The 23,509-nt window shown below is 41.7% G+C and overlaps 1 protein-coding gene and 1 non-coding gene across 2 annotated transcripts in view; one reads left to right on the top strand and one right to left on the bottom strand.

The window, feature by feature from the left end:
- IKZF3 (IKAROS family zinc finger 3) overlaps positions 1 to 23,509 on the top strand; it is a 204,909-nt gene that overhangs the window by 14,263 nt on the left and 167,137 nt on the right. The window lies entirely within an intron of this gene.
- On the bottom strand, positions 20,545 to 20,616 carry TRNAC-GCA. The gene has a single exon. It is a non-coding gene; the product is annotated as a tRNA-Cys (tRNA).

The following is a 23,509-nucleotide window of genomic DNA, read 5'->3' on the forward strand; positions in this document are numbered from 1 at the left end:
GTCTTTCACTCATATATCTTGGCAGTCAAGTTTAGTGTTATGTATTGCAATGTATATCAATGTATTTGTTTTTAACCACTAGCTTAATGACGGCGGGACGATAAGCCTCTCGTTCTGGGAGGACAACATATGACATCCTCACCTTCCCGAGCCACTAGGGGGGGCGCGCAACCACCCGCCGCGTCACTGGGAACCCGAAGCACGTGCCCGTTATGTCCGCCGGGCACCCGCAAATGCCCAGTACCTGAGCAGGACCGTGGATCTCTGTGTGTAAACACAGAGATCCACGTCCTGTCAGGGAGAGGAGACCGATGGTGTGTCCCTTGTACATAGGGACACAGATCGGTCACCTCCCCCAGTCAGTCCCCACCCCCTACAGTTAGAATCACTCCCAGGGTACACATTTAACCCCTTGATCGCTCCCTAGTGTTAACCCCTTCCCTTCAAGTCACATTTACACAGTAATCAGTGCATATTTATAGCACTGTTCGCTGTATAAATGTGAATGGTCCCAAAATAGTGTCAAGTGTCCGATGTGTCCGCCGTAATATCGTAGTCCCAATAAAAATCACTGATCGCCGCCATTACTAGTAAAAAAAAAAAAAAAAAAAATGCTATAAATCTATCCCCTATTTTGTAGCTGCTATAACTTTTGCACAAAACAATCAATATACGCTTATTGCGATTTTTTTTACCAAAAATATGTAGAAGAATTTATATCGGCCAAAACTAAGGGAAACATTTTTTTTTATATATATTTTTGGGGGATATTTATTATAGCAAAAGGTAAAAAATATTGCTTTTTTTTCAAACTTGTCGCTCTTCTTTTGTTTATAGCGCAAGAAAAGAAAATGCAGAGGTGATCAAATACCACCAAAAGAAATCTCTATTCGAGGGGGGAAAATGATTAAAATTTTATTTGGGTATAGTGTTGCATGACCGCACAATTGTCATTCAATTTTCAATTGTGACAGCGCTGAAAGCTGAAAAATGGCTTGGGCAGGAAGGGGGTGAAAGTGCCCAGTATTGAGGTGGTTAAAAAACACTTCTTTCCTTACTTGTGTTTTATATATATTGGATGTGAACAATACAGCTGTGATATATTTCTTTTTATACAATTGTTTGATATATTTTTCTTTGGCTCGACCCTCTAAAAGTTCCATGGGCATATTTCTTCTGTGTTTTGGCAAGTTTATTTGGGGACTGAATCTAGCCTTCATCTGTGCATCCTGGTCCTTTTTTTTTTTTTTTTTTTTTATCAAATCTATATATTTTTTTTAAAAATACACTAAAATGAATTTGCACACAAACACAATTTAATCCTATTTTTTTTTTTTGTACCAAATAAAGATGAGGTAATGTAGAGTAAATAGATACCAAATGTGTCAAGCCTGAAATACTGTGTGCTCCTGAATACATTTTGCTGCCCAAAATTATCAATAGGTGACATTTTAACTCCTCAGGTTGGAGTAAACCATAAACTAGAGACCTAGAATTATTGCTTTCACTCTGACGTTTGTGAAAATACCTCACATGTGTGGTGCAGTTGTGGTTTATATACACATGCACACATGGTTTTTGCATTTTTGGGTGTGTGCAGGGCAATGGAGTTAGTTTATATATTATTTTTATTAAGTTTTAATAAAAAAAATTATATCATTTTTTTAGTTTCTTACTTTTTTTTAGGTTAATATTATTGTTATGCTATCACATGGGGGCTAACAAACCCATAATGTCTCCCCTGTCCTCCATTGCAACTAATCAAGCACAGATGTACATTACATTACACCGGGAGCTGGCTAAAGAGAGCAAACACAAGCTCATGGCTGATATTTCCGCTATAGGGGTTGATTTACTAAAGGCAAATAGACTGTGCACTTTGCAATGTGCAGTTGTCCTCTGCAAGTGCAGTTTACATTGCAAAGAGTACCCAATTACATGCAAGGGAAATAATTTTTTTGCTTGCACATGATTGGATGATGGAAGTTAGCAGAGTTTCTGCTCATTTACTAAGCTCTGAAGAAACTTTGCAAAGTGCAGTATTTTTGCCTTTAGCAAATCAACCCCATGAACTTATTGTAAACCCTTCACCATGGGAACGTACATAGTCCAGCACAACTTGGGGTTAAAATAAATGTCTTAAGCCCCAGTTCACACTAGTGTATTTTCTCTTGCACTTGCTGTTGTGCTGCACTGCACAAAAATAGAAATGACATTATTCTCTATGATGCCTGTTCAAATCAAGGCAGCACAACTGCAGTGATTTTTTGTAAAGTTGCAGGAGATTCTTTGGTGCAGTTGCAGAGCGTTTTTTGCCTAATAGACTTCAATGGAAGCACATGTAAATTGCATGTGTTGTATTTTTAGTGTGTTTTTGTTAGTTTTGTGTGTAAAATATAGTCCCCTTCTATAGTTAAAGGGATTGTAAAGCCTTGTTTTTGTTTTTTGTTTTTAAATAACAAACATGTTATACTTACCTCCTCTGCGCAGTTGGTTTTGCACAGAGCAGCCTAGATCCTCCTCTTCTCGGGTCCCTCTTCACTGCTCCTGGCCCCTCCCTCCTTTGAGTGCCCCTTACCAACAGCTTGCTACAGGGGGCATCCAAGCCGAGTCAGAGCTCTGTGTATCCATTCAGACACTGAGCCGCTACTGTCTCAGCCAATCAGGGGGAGTATACTGGATGGCTGAGGGGATTGTGGACATCGCTGGAGAGAGAAGGGGCTCAGGTAGGTAATTAGGGGGGGTGCTGTGGAGGCTCCTACACACAGAAGGTTTTTTATCCAAATGCATAGAATGCATTAAGATTTAAATAAAACTTCTGCCTTTAAATGCATGAAGCATTAAAAATGTATACAAAATGCAAGTTAAAGTAACACTACAGCAGCAGCAGCACTAGTGTGAACCCTTGAGGTTTTTCACCTTAATGTATTTTATGTCCGATCACAGCGGGAGCGGCGTGTCAGCAGCGTGCACGCGCCCCCAAACCACGTGCACAAAATCAGGTACAGGTACGTGATTTTGCATACCGGGCCGCCCTGCCACATTAAATGTAAGTGGGGGGGCCCTGAGGCGGTTAAAGAACTTCCTGAAAAACTTATCTCCCCCACTACTTGCACTGAAGATCACTTCAATAGTGAAGACAAAACCACAGGCTGCAGAATCTTCACAATCAGACTCTTGCAGGAGTGTCGGATTCTTCGTCCTCCATTGTGCCCAGCTGTTTCATCTGCCACTAAGTCATTTTTGTGTCTTGTAGTGATGTGGGGCCAGTAGTAGGAAACCTTACCAGAAGTGGTAAATTATTCAGATTCTTAAAGCGGTAGTAAACCGCAGTTGTTGAATTTCCTTCATTATTAGAGACTTACCTTAGAACAAAGCAGCACCACACAGTCACCACTGAGAGGCTTGACATCTTCTCCCGGTATTCCTTCTGGGTTCGCATCTTCCAGCAACATGAGTGGCTGGGGGCATGTTAACGGCACTCCTGTGCATATGCACAGGAGCCGCCGTTTACCGCACAGGCTCTTAAGGTCCGGCGCTGTATGCTGGATCTTCAGAGCCAATGCGCCGATAACGTCACCGGCTGCATGCACACTAAATATCTCCTAAACTCTGCAAGTTTAGGAGATATCCACACTACGGACAGGTAAGCCGTACTATAGGCTTGCCTGTAGGTAAAAATGGTAGAACTGAGTTTACTACTACCATTTTACTTTGGTGTTTTTTCTTTACTACAGCAGAGATTGGCAGTAGGGGCAGTGGGAGAGTTTAGTATGTTTGACACTGTTTTTGATAAACTAATGCAGAGGTCTCCAAACTGTGGCATGAGGGCCAAACTGCAGTGAGCCAGCGGCAGTGGTGGAACTTGTAATACGGGTCTCCAGGATAAAGAAACAAAATTATATAAGGGACTTTGAAGGCACCAATTGCAGACATATGGTTGTATAAAACGTACAAAAGTATAGTGAAAATACATTAAAAACAGTTTAAAAATAAAGATTCATACAATTAACATAAACATTTCATGTGATGAACACAAAATGGAAAGTCTCTCCAATCACCGAAGGTACATCAGAACCCAAAAGGGACCCCTATGCGTTTCGACTTGCTGAGGAGGGCCAGGAAGTTTTTACAGCCACAGAGCTTGACCTTATGGATAGGGAGATGTAAGTTCAGAAGGCACCCTCTATGTCCAAACGCTTATCATATTCCCCTTTAGTGTTACATTGGGATAGCAAATGCCCCTAAAACCATTTTGGCTTCTGACCTTACATCTCTCCATATCCCTAAAAACTTTCTCTTCACTTTTTTGCCACAACTCCATTAGGAGCAATATGCATTAGTCAGTCTGGGATATGTCAGTACCAATGAGATATTTTTGAATTATCAAGTTATTGTCCCTTGGCCTTGAATTGTTCTCTGGTCATTTGAGCTGTCTGGAAGGATCCGGGTTTCTGTTCCTGCCTGTTTTCTAATTTACACATCTACCTACTCATTGCTTCTTTCCAAAGAACCCTCTGATGAAGACTCAGCAAGTCGAAACATGTAGGCATCTCTTTTGGGTTCTGATGTACCTTTGGTGATTGGAGAGACCTGCAGCCGGGATATTGCCCGGCACATGCGGGTGTCAGGGAGCGACAGCCGAAAAGTGGGAGACTCTCGCACCTCTCAGGAAACTTGAGATGTCTGCCTAAGTGTCATTCAACCTAGAAGAGGACTGCAGAGCTCTGCAAAGGGCAGCATTGGGAAGAAGATGAATAAGACAGCAAAGGCTGCATATAAAACAAAACACAAACGTGTGGAATACATGCAGCAGTTAGCCCACCCACCTATCAGTGCAACATAGACATGATAAAAATGGCTCAAATTGTTTCGAATTCAGTTTCTGTTCTCTTTGCAGTTTCTTGCTGGATTTTTCATTTGGCAGTAATCAGATTCTCACTCGGTTGCTTTCCTATTTTTTATTGGACATGTACTTCCAATGCCAAATTTACTTTTTAATGATCTCCCAGTAGCCTGTAAACTGCCTGTATAGACAAGTGAACTTTTAACGTGATAACCCAGGATTAATGGTCTGCTATAATGAAGCTGCAGAACATTGTAGAATCAACGTAAAAAAAGTAATACAGATAGTTGTCATTGCCGTGTTTGATGGTAAAAACTCAGGGCTTGTTAACCTTATGCTCATTTCACTATGTAGTGAGCTGCTTGCCCAGAAACAAGTATTAAGTTGGTAAAGTTTAATTGGGCAACAATAAATTGAAATTTGTCCGGTTCAGCAGGGACCAGCCAAATTTTGATTCATGTGTTACTCCTCCTGTATGGCAGAAGCAGATATAATGATTGATACCTGTCAAACTAGCTTGTTGAAATTCTCGATCAGCAGCTGCAGCCAATGGGCTGCATCTGCTGTTGCATGTATTCTGACAGCCAAGACTCCTGCTGTTCAGAATGCAATGGGGGAAATTTACTAAGCTGGTGCACACTAGACATGTGCAAACTGAAATATTTTGTTTCGTAATTTCATTTTTGTCAGAAAAATAAATTTATTTAGTTACTCCCGAAAATCGTTTTGATTTATTTTGTTTTTCGTTGGGAATAGCTTTCGTCCGAAAATCCAGATATACTTGGTTTCAGTGTCGAATGGTCAAAGAATATTCGACGGAACATCGAAATTTTACATCGAATCGTACATTTCCGGTCGAATATTCCGCCTACAAGAATTCTAACGTTGTATGACTAGTAATAATAATATTAAATAATTATATTATTATTATTTATTATTACTAGTCAACCAGCATTAGAATTTTTCTATAGCCTATGGGCGGAGCATTAAAAATGTACGAGTGCAGTATATCTTCTCCGTCGAATCTGCTTAGCACTTTCGATATACACCATAAGCCTTCAATGACAGATTCGGCGATTTTTGATGCTTTGTCGAATCTTTTCTCTATAATGTCGAATCTTTTCTTTTCTCTATAATGTCGAAAAGTACCATATGTGTGTGTAGTAGAATATCAGGTTCGATAGACAGATTGCTATTCAGTCAGCGTCATGTCGAATCTCCTATCTATATCGAATTGTTATATTTGAAAACGAAAAAAAGCATTTTTTTATTACGGATCTCTAGGTTTTCGTTTTGTGCGCTTTCGTTATCGTTTGTTAAAACGAAAAATACCTGAATTGCGGACGAAAATGCATTCAGATGAAAACTAATGCACATGTCTAGTGCACACAGAATCTGGTGCAGATGTGCATGGTAGCCAATCAGCTTCTAACTTCAGCTTGTTCAGTTAAGCTTTGACAAAAACCTGGAACCTGATTAGTTTCAATGCGGAGCTTTGGTAAATCTTCCCCAATGTCTCAACAGGGAGAATTCCCCTTGTTTGTGTGGATAGCCAAATCTGTTGTTATATTTTTTTCGTTCAAGCACACAGACTGAACAAAAAAGTTCTATCTATGGCTAGCCTTATGCTGCGTACACACGACTGTTTTTCATGACGTGAAAAATGCAATTTTTTTAATTGGTCATTAAAAACGATCGTGTGTCGGCTCCAGAGCATTTTTCTCAACGTGAAAAATGGGCATTAAAAATTTAGAACATGCTCTAATTTTTCTCGTTGTTGTTCACATTGTCGTTTTTCACATTGTGAAAAACGATTGTGTGTAGGCTTTAACGACAGGAAAAAACCGTGCATGTTCAGAAGCAAGTTATGAGACGGGAGCGCTCGTTCTGGTAAAATTAGCGTTCGGAATGGAGATAGCACATTCGTCGAGCTGTAACAGACAGAAAAGCACGAATCGTCTCCCACCAAACTTTTACTAACACAAAATCGGCAAAAGCAGCCCAAAGGGTGGCGCCATCCGAATGGAACTTCACCTTTATAGTGCCGTCGTACGTGTTGTACGTCACTGCGCTTTGCTCGAGCATTTTTTTTTTCACGATCGTGTGTATGCAAGGCAAGCATGAGAGGAATCACGTCAAGAAAAACTTTTTTTCTAGGACATTAAAAATGGTCGTGTGTACGCGGCTTTAGAGTTCCCTACCTGCAAATTCTTCCTGGGTATGTCATCAGTTAGATAATGAACTCAGGTTTAGGGTGTAATCCTTGGAGCTTGCATCTTCAAAGGCAGGTCTGCAGTGGCCTTTCCTACATTTTTTCCTGATGAGTTCCTGTTAATGTGCCAAAAATGTGACCTGGAAGTTGAACATTTTTGACAATGGTAATTTTCTTTGCTTTCTTTAAACCAGTGGCTCTAAATTGTGGCCCGGGGGCCGAATGCAGCCCCTTACTTGCCTTTATGCGGCCCTTGGGGCATTTTTCCTCCTCCTAATACAAGACACTATTCCTCCCACTAACACCAGCAATGAGGCATAATTATTCCCACTGATACCAATGATGGAGCCCTTTTTCTCCTACTGACACCAATGATGGGTCACTATTATTCCCACTGACACCAACATCAGGGTACTATTCTTCCTACTGACACCAATGATGGGTCACTATTCTTCCTTCTGACACCAACAACATGGCACTATTCCTCCCACTGACGCCAATGACAAGGCACTGTTTCTCCTACTGATACCAACAACATGAATGTTGTGCAGTTCTATATCTATATGTTTGTGTTAGATAAAACGCTTCTACTTGAGGGCTACAGTTTGCTCCTTTTTGAGTGTGATGAGAACATTGAGGACCAACACACATGCAAGAGAACAATGTACAAAATGCAGCAAGCCAAAGCAATAACCATGCCTCACTAATATGGCAGCGGAAAATGTAATGCTGCCCTTTAGGTACATGGTAGCCCTTGACTGCTGACCAATTTCTAGTACATGGATGAAGGCTGCCAAAACTCTAAAACAAGGAGCTTCTGATAGTGCTAGAATTGTTATTTAATTTGTATTCTTTAATTTGGTAACATTTTTTGTAGTACCTGTCATTATATAAATATATATATATATATATATATATATATATATATATATATATATATATATATATATATATATTAAACATTAACAGTATGTATAGGTGATTTTTAGATATATGTACTATAATGTACAGTATATTATGTACCGTATATACTCGAGTATAAGCCGACCTGAATATAAGCCGAGGCACCTAATTTTACCACAAAAAACTGGGAAAACCTATTGACTTGAGTATAAGCCTAGGGTGTCCATCCGCATGCCTCACTGTGCCTCACGTTGCCTCACTCTGTCCATGTGCATGCCTCACTGTGCCCATGCCTCACTGTGCCCATGCCTCACTGTGCCTATGCCTCACTGTGCCCATGCCTCACTGTGTCCATGACTAGACTGACGCCTAACAAAGGAGTCTATGGAAGGGGTGCTCGGCTTTGAAAAAACAGTGCTCCCCAGCCGTAGGTCCTCCAGACCACAAACTTTGCACACTTATAGAGGAGAAATTAGGCTACACGTGTGCCAAGTTTCGGGTCCGGAGGACCTACGACCGGCCGATACCGGGTCCCCAAATTCACCAGAGAAATTACCGTTTAACATGGGAGTCTACTTTAAGGGGTGCCCGGCTTTGAAAAATCGCTGCTCCCCGGCCGTAGGTCCCCCAGACAACAAACTTTTCACACTTGTAGAGGAAGAGTGGGGTCCAGGGGACCTACAGCCGGCCGGTACCGGGTCCCCAAATTCCGGAAGATCAGGTGCAAAAAGTTGACTCGAGTATAAGCCAAAGGGGCATTTTCAGCACAAAAAAAATGTGCTGAAAAACTCGGCTTATATTCGAGTATATACGGTATATTTGTTCACATGTATCGGCTCTAAAGACGGCGGATTCTGTCTCTAAAGTAATAATAAAAGACAATTATTTGCACCTAACCACTTAGTCAAAATAGAGATCCCTTTCTTCTCTATGTATCCTTTTCATCTTTATTAAGCTGTCTTCTGAGACTGTAGATCGAGGTTTCCATACTTGTAAACAAAGGGCCAGTTTACGGCCCTTCAAACCTTAGAGGGGCCGGATTGTGGCCATTGTGAGCAGAAATTGTCCTGGCATCAGTGGGAGTAAACAATGCATCTTTGGTATTAGGGGGAGGAATAGTGCCCCATCAATGGTGTCAGTGGGAGGAATAGTGCCCCACTGTTGGTGTCAGTAGGAGGAATACTGCCCCGTCATTGGTGTCAATGGGAGGAATAGTGCCCCATTGTTGGTGTCAGTGGAAGAAATAGTGCCCTATCGTTGGTGTCTTTTTGAAGAATAGTGCCCCATTGTTGATGCCAGTAGCAGGAACTATGCCCCATTGTTGGTGTGAGTGAAAGGAATGTTGGTGTCAGTGGGAGGAATAGTGTCCTTTATCAGTGGAGGGAAAAGTGCCCCAAGGGCCGGATAATGGCAAGCAAAGGGCCACATCCGGTCCACAGTTTGGAGACCGCTGCTGTAGATGCATGGAAAACAACCCTAATCCACATTTCAGAATCATACAGTGCTGGCGCAGCCAGGTAGAGAGAGAGGTTATAAAAAATTCATATAAAGCATGACTTGGGCCAGCCCGCAGGTGTCCACATCTAGAATTTGTACAATAAGTTACAAGTTAGCTCAAAAGGGATGATGTTGATACAATGTACCGGTACTTTCTGCAGAAAAGCAATTTTCATTTTAGTCTATTTTGGAACCAGAGTCTTTTATTTAAAAAAAAAAATTTGGGGAGAAAAAGATAAAAGTAGTAATTATTGGAGCACTTCCAATACTAATGTGCCCTGTCAGGATGGGACATGTCACCTGGGTGCCAGAGGGGTACAGAATCACTGGGAGAGAATAGATTAGGACATTGAGCTTTACCGATAACTGTAACATTATTGTAGGGGACTAAAGATGTATTTTGGACCTTGATTGTTATTACTAATGCAGTGAAATTAATTATATTGATATTGATGACGCCAATATCCCAGGAGTCCAAGGAAATCGCCTGATGACTACATCACCTAGGCGGCCAGGACCGGAAGCCAGGCCAAGACCAATTGTGGCACCGGAGGGGAGGGAGGATTCCGATGAGCGGAAGTTCCACTTTGGGGTGGAACTCCGCTTTAAGAATACAGTAAAAGTAGAATAAGTAGCTTTTTTCCTATTGGAGATTTCAGACCAGCTTTCTCAAAACACACTTTCTCTCTCCTATCTGTTTTATTTTTCTCTTTTGCTTTCTGTCTATCTCACCCTTTAGTTCCCACACATACCCAAGCTCAACAAAACCTTAATATCTGCTTGGGCTTCTTGGGGGAGAGAGATCTGACTCAGCAGCTTGAAATGACAGCTATCTCACCTCTGCCACAGTACTGTTATGGGTAATGAGGGGGATTTGTAGAACAAAACATATAAAGAAAAAATAATAATAATCTAAATATTCAAACATATAGCTTTCTATGCCTGATGTACAGACATTTACGTGGACAGGCATTTGGGGTTATTAAAGTGGTTGTATACCCCATATTTACCTACAGGTAAGTCTATAATAAAACTTACCTGTAGGTAAATTGAATATCTCCTAAACCTACACGGTTTAGGACAGGGATATGCAATTAGCGGACCTCCAGCTGTTGCAGAACTACAAGTCCCATGAGGCATAGCAAGACTCTGACAGCCACAAGCATGAAACCCACAGGCAGAGGCATGATGGGACTTGTAGTTTTGCAACAGCTGGAGGTCCGCTAATTGCATATCCTTGGTTTAGGAGATATTTACCCTGCACTCAGCCACTGACGTCAGCGGTGCATGCGTAGTGAAGGTCCAGCGTATCTTGCTGGACCTTGCTGGAACTGAGGACTCCCGCGTGCATGCGCAGGAGTGACATCATCGCGGCTCCAGCCACTCACAGTGCTGCAGCCGCAAACCTGAAAAAAACGCAAAGGGGAAAATGTCAGCTCCCTCGGCATTAACTGGCTCATTATGCCTTTGCCTTACAGGTTGTTTTTTTTTTTTTTTTTTTTGCGGGTATACAACCGCTTTAAAGAAGATGTGCACAATTCCCACCCTTCCTGAGCACGTCTCTTAAAACGTAAGACAGATTTCATATTTTAAAAAGATACCTAAAGCATTTGGAAGTGTGTGAAAGCAATGGGTTTCTGGGGTCAGATGTGCCTCGTTCTAAGAAAGGCACGAAGGCCCCAAACCAATCCCCAGTAGTTACACATGCAACACAATCAACAATTTACTCGGAGAGGGTAGGGGTCTTGCTTACCTCTGCTTTCCTTTTCACCAATATGGAAGTTTCTTTAAGAATTTGTCACATGCATCAGTACTAACAATAAAAATGATGCAGGCTTTTCATGAATTTGGTTCAAGGCTCCTGACTACATACACACCACCCCATAGTTTTTGCAATAGTGCATGTATGCACTATCTTTAAAGCTGATCTTCACTGCATCCGCGCACCACAAACCAAAAACACAATTTAATGAATTTTCTAATAATTAAAGCAAACTCCCCCATCACTTTATGTCTCCATGATTTATTTTGTTGAGAAATCACTTCATAGAACAGGCCTCCAGCACTATGGCCATCTTGAGTTAGGGCAAGTGATTCATGTAGCCTTTACTTCCTGGAATACATCTGCCCTTGGCTCAAGCATACATGCAGGAGAGTGTGATTAGCTGAAAAAATAAAATCTCTCCTTCTCCTTCCCTCCTGAGGACTCCTGGGATGTATGACATACTTTGCCTAGGCAAGAAACCAGGAAGTAACTGAAGAAATAAAAAAGAAAAAAGTTTAAGACAAGTAAATATTATATACCGTACTTTTCTATCTATTTACTAATGCTAGCAGCATGAGGTTAAAAATAATCAATGTTGATTGGGATTGTGAAGTTCCACTTTAACTTGCAATTTTGAAGCGTTTCCATAAAAAAAAAGTAAAAAGAGCAAAACTTTATTTCTGTCCTCATTTTTTGGAGAGACCATATTTTAACAGCTACTAAGGTTATATAAGTTATTTCATATTTGTTTTACCCCCCACGTAGTTGCATGTACACAAGTTGCCAGTGTTCCCACTGTGCCCAGAACCCTTAATTGTTTAAATGTATTACCGTATATACTCGAGTATAAGCCGACCCTAGCTGAGGCACCTAGTTTTACCACAAAAACTGGGAAAACGTATTGACTCGAGTATAAGCTTAGGGTGGCCATCTGCATGCCTCACTGTACCTCACTTTTCCTCACTGTGTCCATGTGCCCATGCCTCACTGTGCCCATGCCTCACTGTGCCCATGTCTCACTGTGCCCATGCCTCACTATGACTGGCCGGTACCTGGTCCCCAAAGTCACCGTAGAAATTACCATTTAACATGGGAGTCTATGGAAGGAGTGCCTAGTTTGAAAAATTGGTGCTCCCCGGCCGTAGGTCCCCCGAGCAATAAACTTTGCACACTTGTAGAGGAAGAGTGGGGCTACATGTGTGCCAAGTTTGGGGTCCAAGGGAGTCCAGAAGTCAGAAGTCCGGTACCAGGTCCCCAAAGTCCGGGAGATCAGGCGCAAAAAGGTGACTCGAGTATAAGCCGAGGGGGGCATTTTCAGCACAAAAAAAATGCTGAAAAAATAGGCTTAAACTCGAGTATATACGGTATTTGTTATAGATAGTTAACATTTGCTAGTTTGCAGGATGTACATCTTTGGTTAGACTAGTCTCATTTAAAATCTTCCGATTGCATTATATACAATATGTGTCCTTGTGAGAGGTATAATTCTATGTGCAGTCTTTATAGTGATTCAAGGTAAAAAAGAAAAAAAAGAGAGTCCAATGATTGATTGCCATGCCAGTCATCACCACTACTCCTCTGCATACTTCTCAAAGGGCTCACAATTTCTTGAAAAGTGATAACACCTCCCCTTTGGGTGTATTCTCACCTGTATACCAGTGACCTCACTGCTAAGTTCCGTCAGATAGCGCTTGCTAGTCCCATCTGGACTATACTATAGGCATAAGTGTGCGCAGCCTTTGGCATTAGGGTGTGCACCCCAATGCTCAAACAAACTACCGATCACTCACGATGTTCATTCAGAAAGGGAAGGAGCTGGTAAATGGCATTATTACTGGCCCCTTCCCCCACTTATCCTAAAACATCCACAGCAACAGCCGGTGATAGAGGAGGGCAAACAACAGTGCTGTGGGGGAGACAGAGGGGGAGCAATGTCAGTAGGCAGAATCTGTTCTGCACAGGGTGATTGGGGTGTGCCTGGGCAAACCTGGCATACCCTGTGCACACGCATATATATATATATATATATATATATATATATATAAGAATAAAATGTCCAATAGTGCTGATAACTTTAAAAATGCATGATATTTATTGTAGTACAGCCAAATGATTATTTACATATGTTGGGTGTACGAGCGCACCACACTAACATTGCTTTAAATCCACCAGTATGTTATTTTCGTGACACAGCATTTGCCTGCAGTGTAAAAATCCTACCTCCGGTAACAGCCGCCGTGCTGTCCTCTCCCCCCTCCCCTACGCGTTACGACACAAGGATCACATGGCTTCATCAGGGTGATCAACATGAAAGCCAGATAGCTAACATTCAGATGCAGTTATCAGGGTAGCACAGTGGATAAGTGGTCACTGCTTCCGCCTGTTAGCACTAGGGCATTGGTTCGCATCCCAGCTACTGCACCATGTTCTCCTTGTGCTGCGTGTGTTTCCTCCCACACTCCAAAGACATGCTGGTAGGTTAATTGTCCCTAGTATGTGTATGTATGAATGTAAGTTAGGTACCTTCGATTGTAAGCTCCTTGAGGGCAGGGACTGATTGGAATGTGCAATATACTGTTTATGTAAAGCTCTGCATGGCACTAAATAAGTACCTGTAATAAATCAGAAATGGCAGGCTCTTTGTTTTTCTCATCCCTTGAATATTACTCAAACTGGATAGAGCGGTGGAAACGCGAAATATGATTATGTATCACATGAAAACAGCTCTGGTGGGCTTCAAAGGTGGTTAAACAACATACTTGAGATTACGGTAATGATCAGGGTGCACTTTAATTTTTAACCTTTGTATTCTCCCCCTTCCTGTGGAAAGAAAAGTATAAATATAGCCTCGAGTTTGAGGTGAAGGCTTGTGTTAGACCAGGAAAGGAAGTCCCTGCAACACGTATAATGCACCAGTTTGTCACATCTCAAGGCTGCTAACTCTATTCTCATTAGATCCAATAATGGAAGCTATTTGGGACTGAGCCTACCAGTTGGCAATTGAATGTATACCTAGATTTCAAAGCTCCAAGACTACATTGCTCTGTTCCTGCAGTCAACTATTATTACCTTTTATGTATTTAATAAGAAATGACGCCATATTAAATAATCCTGCCAGTCTCCTTGTGAGTAATATGCTTCCTCTAGGTTTCTGACCACACTAAACACAGAAGCAGATTTGTGCTAACATGGTCTGTCTATGTGCTTTTTTCTTCTAATGAGGCATAGAAGGGGTTGATTTACCAAAGGCAAAAAGACTGTGCACTATGCAAAGTGCAGTTGCTCCAGAGCTTAGTAAATGAGGTTAATCTTCACTTTGCAAAGAATACCCAATCACATGCAAGGAAAATTAAAAAAAATTTATTTTTGCTTGAACATGATTGGATGATTGTAGTCAACAGAGCTTCTGCTCATTTACTAAGCTCTGGAGCAACTGCACTTGCAGAGTTCTACTTCACTTTGCAAGTGCACAGTCTATTTGCTATTAGTAAATCAACCCCCTATAAGTTTTGCACAAACCAATCAATATACGCTTATTGGGATTTTTAACCTTTAGTGTGAGCTCTCTGCCCATACAATGTACATCGTACGGGCAGGCAATTTTACACTGACAATGAAATACCTCAGCGCTCAACTGCACCATGGTAGTTTATTGAGAACTACAAGCCGATAACCGCAAAGGATGTCGGTACTTGTAGTTCATTCATTTACAGAACTCTGCAAATTAATGGCGTGGCCGTGTGGGCGTAGCCCCGCACAGCCACACTTTAAAAACAATGACAGCTGGTACGGGGAACTTCTCCCCATATTAATGTCACACAGGGCTTGGATCGCTGAGCCAGTACTAACGGGTGGACTTATACTTTAAGCCAGATACATATGAAATATTGCATATGAATATTTTATATTCTCACGTTCAGCCATTAGGTGGCACTCTAGTCTTCTTCTCACTGTTTTGGAGACTTTCCTTTTCTGCTTTGCTGAAAACAGCCTGGTTGTTTACAGGGATTGATAGCTCAAAAACCCCCCTCACTTCCTACAGCTATATCTGAGGTCCAAGGTTTTAATCAGACAGAGTGTGTCTGAAGGCAAGTGTTTCTCTATAAAACAAAAATTTCATATTCATGTAAAAAAATAAAAATATATATTATTAATTTAATAAATTTGTATACATTTAAAATAAAAGTGATCCAAAGCTACAATAGTTTTCCTTTAAAGGATATGTGAAGCCTAGAGAAGTATTTTTAAACCTAGGTTGCCCAGGCACCCTGGGGTGCCTTGAGGTTTATTCAGGGGTGCCTTTGCAAATTGCCTAAAAATTGCGCAAAAATTGTGTACATGCTGGTGTGTGGATGAAGCCTTCTTTATAGTTACTCAAAGCCAAAGGTTTCCATTGTGCACCATTACAATAGGGTTGACACCTCAACCCTTTAAACCCGAACACATATTAATTATGCCTGCTAGCTGCCTGAATCCTAACGACCAATGGCATCATCAGTTGATGTGGAGGATGTCAGTCGCCTGTATAGCATCCTTGTTTGACCCTCACCTGCCCGGCTCCATCAGTGTTGGGGTCACATTAGCCGAGTGATGGAGAAAGAGAAACATTGGAATACTAGTCCGTACCAGTTTTCAAAAGTGTATTTGCTTTGGAAGAATAAATCACCTCTAACTTTGGGGGTCCTACTTGGGTGGATGTTGCTGCATTATGTAAAACTATTAGAATAGTTTTTACATTTTAGAATGGGGTGCCCTGAGACTGTCCGTAATTTTTAATGGGTGCCTTTGAGATTATCCATAATTTTTTTTGTAACAATATCTTTTATTGAGTTTTAAGTAGATGGTTGCGGACACAGCTGCATAATAATATGCATACTCGGCTTATACTCGAGTCACCTTTTTGCGCCTGATCTCCCGGATATTTGGGGACCCGGTACCGGCCAGCCGTAGGTCCCCTGGTCCCCAAACTTGACACACGTGTAGCCCCCCCCCTACAAGTGTGCAAAGTTTGTTGGCCGGGGAGCACCAATTTTTCAAAGCCGGGCACCCCTTCCATAGACTCCCATGTTAAATGGTAATTTTTCCAGTGATTTTGGGGACCCAGTACCGGACGTTCGTAGGTCCCCTGGAACCGGAACTTGGCACACATGTAGCCCCATTTCTCCTCTATAAGTGTGCAAAGCTTGTTGTCTGGGGGACCTACAGCCAGGATTTTTCAAAGCCGCGCACCCCTTTCATAGACTCCTATGTTAAACGTCAATCTAGTCATGGGCACAGTGAGGAATGGGCACAGTGAGGTATGCACATGGACACAGTGAGGCAAAGTGAAGCATGCAGATGGACACCCTAGGCTTATACTCGAGTCAATAAGTTTTCCCAGTTTTTTGTGGTATTAGGTGCCTCAGCTTATATTCGGGTCGGCTTATACTCGAGTATATACGGTAAGTCTTTTTTCCATTTACGCGTTATGGTTAATTTTGCAGATAGCAGGAGATTAACTATAACTTTACGGTATTGGACCGGAAATTTGTAGATTCCTATATTCTGGATGGCAAGGTCCAGAGAGGGAACTGTTAGGATCCCTGAGATTTCCAAAATGAATCTGAAAATCTTCCTCCAGAAGCTGCGAATATTCAGGCACGACCACAGTATGTGGAATGAGCTACCCGTGGAACCCCAACCTCTCCAGCAAATTGGGGAGCAGTTGAGATACATCTTTGCTAATTTAAAGGGTGTAAGATACCACCTGACATTTATTTTCAGTGCCAGTTCCCAATGGTTAACACAGTGAGTTGTGTTGCGCAATAGGTTATAAAGCAATAAAAAGATGGTCCATAATTTTTAAAGGGTGCCTTGACTGCAAAAATGTTGAAAACACTGGCCTAGAGGACACAAAGAAGGAAAGTGTAGTGCAGGCATAGAACTATAACTATATGCTTTTAGTTTCTAAAATAGTAGCCCCAAAGTACTTTTTTTGTTGCATTGGTCACATGACCTCCTTTTTTTTTGTTCTTTTTGCATGAAAAGGTTTTTTGGCTGGGTAGAAGATGCAGCCAAGTAAAATCACAATGCATGAGCAAGATAAAACCAGTTATCCCCCTGGATAATTAGGGGAACATGATTAACAATATATGTTATATTTATTTTACACTTTAAGAGCTTTTTCATGTTCACATATGCGTCAATATCCTGTTTTGAGTCTGCATTTAAAGTGGTGTTCCAGGAAAAAAATAAAAATAAAAGCCAGCAGCTACACATACACCCTGTTCCAAATTATTATGCAAATTCTATTTTAGTATCACAAAGATAAAATATTTTGTTTTTCAGTATAACGCATGGATGGCATTGTGTCTCAGGGCTCTTTTGGTCACTGAAAACAATCTCGGACACCTGTGATAATTAGATTGCCAGGTGAATCAAATTAAAGGAAAAACTACTAAATGAGGGTGCTCCACATTATTAAGCAGAGCGCCATTTTCAAGCAATATGGGGGAGAAAAAGGATCTCCCTGCTGCCGAAAAGAGTGAAATAGTTCAATGCCTTGGACGAGGTATGAAAACATTAGATATTTCACGAAAACGTAAGCGTGATCATCGCACTATTAAGAGATTTGTGGCTGATTCAGAGCACAGACAGGTTTCGTGCAGATAAAGGCACATTGAGGACGATTTCTGCCAGATCCATGCATCGGATCAAGAGAGCAGCTGCTAAAACACCATTACATAGCAACAAACAGGTATTTGAAGCTGCTGGTGACTCTGGAGTCCCACGGACATCAAGGTGTAGAGTCCTCCAGAGTCTTGCAACTGTGCATAAACCTTCCATTCGGCCACCACTAACCAATGCGCACAAGCAGAAACGGCTGCATTGGGCAAAAAAAATACATGAAGACTAATTTTCCAACAGTCCTATTCACTGATGAGTGCTGCGCAACTCTGGATGGTCCAGATGGATGGAGTAGTGGATGATTGGTAGATGGCCACCCTGTTCCAACAAGGCTGCGACGTCAACAAGGCGGTGGTGGAGTCATGTTTTGGGCTGGAATCATGGGGAGAGAGCTGGTCAGCCCCTTTAGGGTCCCCGAAGATGTAAAGATGACCTCTGCAAAGTATGTGGATTTCCTGACTGACCACTTCCTTTCCTGGTACAGAAGGAAGAACTATTCTTTCTGTAATAAAATCATCTTCATGCATGACAATGCGCCATCTCATGCTGCAAAGAATACCTCTGCATCAATGGCTGCTATGGGGATAAAAGGAGAGAAAGTCATGGTGTAGCCTCCATCCTTCCCTGACCTCAATCCTATTGAGAACCTTTGGAGCATCCTCAAGCAAACGATCTATGAGGGTGGGAGGCAGTTTACATCCAAACAGCAGCTCCGGGAGGCTATTCTGACATCTTGCCAACAAATTCAAGCAGAAACTGTCCAAAAACTCACAAGTTCAATGGGTGGAAGACTTGTGAAGCTGCTATCAAATAAGGGGTCTTATGTTAAAATGTAATGTCACCTGTTAAAATGTTTAAAAAGTTAAAATGTTGTTCAAAGTTTGATTGAAATAGCTTTTGATTTCAGTAAATATGCAGCAAACACAACAAATGACAATTTTCAGTTCTTTACAACCTATAAAGTGTTTTGAAAATTACTGTGCGTAATAATTTGGAACAGTGCGTTGTAAGTTTTTTATTTTGGAAAAAAAAACTATTATCATTAGGAGGTTTGTTCAATAAAATTTGAATTGCACTCTTAATAGTTGATAACATGAGAATTATGCTGACTGTTGTTTACATCAATTATTTAGGTAAATGAGAAAAATATCATTGGCATAATAATTTGGAACAGGGTGTACTGCAGCTCCTGGCTTTTAATAAATGGACACTTACCTGTCCTGGAGTCCCTCGATGTCGGGAACGCAGCTGATGTTTCCATCAGCTGTCAGGTGCTGCTGCCACCATTGCGGGTAAGGGTACCCGGCAGTGTAGCCTTTTGGCTTCACGCCGGGATCCCTACTGCGCATGCTCGAGGCCCTGCTCCTCTCTCCTATTGGCCCGACGGCAGGGGGAGGATGAGGATGGAGCCCTGCGGTGACGTCACGGGCTACTGGCTGCGGCCGGATTCATGAAAGTGGGAAAGGATACCTGTATCATGACAGGTATCATGTCCGCCCTCCCCCCTGAAAGGTGCCATTTATGGCACCGGAGGGGGGGGAGGAATCAGATGAGCGGAAGTTCCACTTTAGGGTGAAACTCCGTATTAAGCAGTGTTTTCAAAGCCTCTCAACTGTCCTTCGATGCCAGTCATGAATATTACAATCGACACTGCACAGTGCACTACATATAAGTGTGGTAGTTTTGTGTTGTACTTTATATCTTGTCGACATTTTCCATTTTTAACTACACCATCCCTTTAGCCTTTCTTTGATTTTGTTCCCTTGCTTACCTCACAATGTGAGAAACATTAGAAAGGGGCGTTAATGTGGTCTTCAGTTAATAAAATTGCTTCTGCAGTACTACTATGTGGTCTCTTTGTACTCTTTGGTCATAAAGTCAGCCGTGCTACACAGTTTTTGCAAAGAGTAATGTGCTTTGTGTGTAGGGAGCTGCAGAGCACATACTTGTTTAAATGAATGTTTATAACAAACTTACACCTAAGGCCGCATTGGACTTTTTTTTAGCATGGCTGTTTTAACGGGGCATCTGTTTTTTTGTTTTTTTTTTTTTCCGTTTGCCGCTAAATGACCCAGCATGTTAACTTTGGTGTCAATATTGTACATATTTAGTATTCTGGATTTATTACATATTTTGTACTCTGGATAGTGGTCTCTGAAAGCCACGATACATGCACAATCCAAAGGAAAAGTCAGTACCTTGGTGAAGATCGACTAAAGAGTATCCATGTATTGTCAAGGAACAGTATAATACAGTACAGCCATACAAGAAGCCTACACGTTTTAGCCATTCAGGCCTTAAACACATTGGATTCTTATGTGACTGTATTTTACTGTTCCTTGACAATATATGGATACTCTTTAGCAGGCATTTTTTTCTTAGAAAATAGGTGCAGGAACTCAACCATAACCCCCAAAACACCTCCCCCCGCACACACACCCTCCAAACCACATCAAATAGTGGGTATGGTGAAATCATACTAATAGTGGAAGGATTTTAAAGGGGCATTAAATACCAGATGTGCATTATCTATACCCCCCTTGCCTTCTCCTCACTGTTTTGATTTTTTTTTTTTTTTATGAATCGGCTCAACGGCGTCGTTGAAGACACTCGCCGGCTCTCCCTTTCGGAGCGACCGCGGGCAAACCGCTGTGGAGGGGGCACCCGGAGTTGAACCAAGGACCTCTCGATCTGCAGTCAAATGCTCTGCCACTGAGCTATGCCCCCCTTGCCTTCTCCTTACTGTTTTGATTTTTTTTTTTTTTTTAATGAACCGGCTCGATGGCGTCGTTAAAGACACTCGCCGGCTCTCCCTTTCGAAGCGACCGCGGGCAAAACGCTGTGGAGGGGGCACCCGGAGTGCAGTGTTCGGTAGGGTTACACACAGAGTGCAGAGTTTAGGGTTGTGTTACATACATAGTGCAGAGTTCAGGGGTGCGCTAAACACAGAGTGCAGAGCCTTGTCCCACAGCTGCTTACCACTGCATCCTCCATCCACATCTCACCTTCACCCCTCTTCTTCCCTAGTACCTCCCCGCACAATGTAGGTGGCTCCATTTGCAGGGAGATCATCCAGTGGGGGTGTCAGTAGCCACTCTGCACCCCAGGCACCTACATTTCCCAGGTCCCCATCCTGCACTCAGTGGGAGCCCCTTCACGACCGGCTCACGCCAATATATGTCGGCAGAATGGCTTGTACAGGCATATCAACGTACCTGTACGTCACCTTTAAGGCGCAGTATTGTGGGCGCCGTGAGTGTGATTGCGGGTCCCGTGGACTCGATATCCGTGGGGAGACCAGCAATCACACTCACGGAGAGGAAGAACGGGGTAATGCTAATGTAAACAAGGCATTTCCCCGTTCTGCCTAGTGACAGGACACTGAACACAGCTCCCTGTAAAACGTAGCCCAGCGCCCCTACAGTTAGAACACGTCCCTAGGACACACTTAACCCCTTCAGTTTCCCCTCCTGGTTAACCCCTTCGCTGCCAGTCACATTTACACAGTAATAAGTGAATATTTCTAGCACTGATCGTTGTGTAAATGTTAATGGTCCCAAAATAGCACCAAAAGTGTCCGATGTGTCTGCCATAATGTCGCCATCACGATAAAAATCGCTGATCGCCACCATTGCTAGTAAAAAAAAAAATGCCATAAAACTATCCCCTATTTTGTAGACGCTATAACTTTTGCACAAACCAATCAATAAACGCTTTTTGCAATTTTTTTTACCAAAAATATGTCGAAGAATACGTACCGGCCTAAACTGAGGAAATAAAATGTTTTTTTTTATATATTTTTGGGGTTATTTATTATGGCTAAAAGTAAAAAATATAGATTTTTTTTCAAAATTGTCACTCTATTTTTGTTTATAGCACAAAAAATTAAAACCGCATTTTGTTTGGGAGCCGCGTCGCACGACCGAGCAATTGGCAGTTAAAGCGAGGCAGTGCCGAATCACAAAGCGTGCTCTGGTCTTTGGCCAGCCAAATGGTCCGGGGCTTAAGTTGTTAACCACTTAAGACCCGGACCATTATGCAGGTTAAGGACCTTGCCCCTTTTTGCAATTCCGCTCTGTGTCGCTTTAACTGACAATTCCGCGGTCGTGCGATGTGGCTCACAAACAAAATTGGCGTTCTTTTTTTCCCACAAATGGAGCTTTCTTTTGGTGGTATTTGATCACCTCTGTGTTTTTGATTTTTTGCGCTATAAACAAAAATAGAGCTACAATTTCGAAAAAAATTCAATATTTTTAACTTTTTGCTATAATAAATATCCCCAATATATATATATATATATATATATATATATATATATATATATATATATATATATAAAACATATTTTTTCCTCAGTTTAGGCCGGTACGTATTCTTCTACTTATTTTTGGTAAAAAAAAATCGCAATAAGCGTTTATTTGATTGGTTTGCGCAAAAGTTAAAGCGTTTACAAAATAGGGGATAGTTTTATGGTATTTTTATTAATATTTTTTTTTTTACTAGTAATGGCGGCGATCGGTGATTTTTTTCTGTGGCTGCGACATTATGGCGGACACATCGGACACTTTTGACACATTTTTGGGACCATTGTCATTTTCATATCGAAAAGTGCTATAAAAATGCACTGATCACTGTGAAAATGAGAATGACAGTGAAGGGGTTAACCACTAGGTAGCGCTAAGGGGTTAAGTGTGCCCTAAGGGAGTGATTCTTACTGTAGGGGGGCGTGGCTGTAGGTGTGACATCACTGATCGTCTGTTCCCTAGGACGATCAGTGACACTGCCACACAGAAGAACGGGGAAGCTGTGTTTACACTCACCTCTCCCCGTTCTTCATCTCCTGTGACCCGATCACGGGACACCGGCGGTGATCGGGTCCGCGTGCACGGTCAGTTAGGTGGTCCTTAAGTGGTTAAAGAGCTACCTGTGCAGTTTAAACCTGGCTATATTTAAACAGCGAATGGGTGGAAGTGCGGTGTTAACCAGCAATAATTAGGTTAGCGAAGACTAGGGGCTCATGGAATCCTGCATTGGCTAAGCTATAAATTGTGGGCTGAAGCTGTTTTTTTTTTCCATTACTGAGATGTCTATGTGCTTTAACCTTTAGTAAGGTAATGAACGTACAGAACGAGTCTGTTAATATGAGTTTACTTTTGCTTTCATGTTTCTTTTGATAATGCTGCTTTTTAATTTTCTCAGTTTTTGACGTGAGATTTTCTTGTGTTGTAGCACTGAGGGCCTTGGTGCTTTTTTTCTGCGTATAGTGCTAAGATCTTTGTTCTCATGTGAATGACGTATCAGAAGAAGGTGTTAGCCCAGTTCTCACATAAGGAGATGGTTGAAAAGCATCTCCTGTGAACATTTTTTTTTTTTGTGGTTATATTTCTCCATCAAAAGACCAACACATTGGAGAACTATACACTTCATCTGAGAAATGTTTAGTTTCACCCGAAAATATGAGAAGCTGACTAAATTTATATGTAAAGTAAAAGTAAATGTTTAAAGGCAATTTAGTTCCTAAATTTACATTTTAGCAGCATTGGTATACTGGTAAAGAAATACTTGTATACACAAGGAGAGGGATAGAGAGAGTGGGGAATAGGTGCATGGGTCGGATGGG

The sequence above is a fragment of the Rana temporaria genome, chromosome 12, assembly GCF_905171775.1.
Source record: "Rana temporaria chromosome 12, aRanTem1.1, whole genome shotgun sequence".
Taxonomy (NCBI): Eukaryota; Metazoa; Chordata; class Amphibia; order Anura; family Ranidae; genus Rana; species Rana temporaria.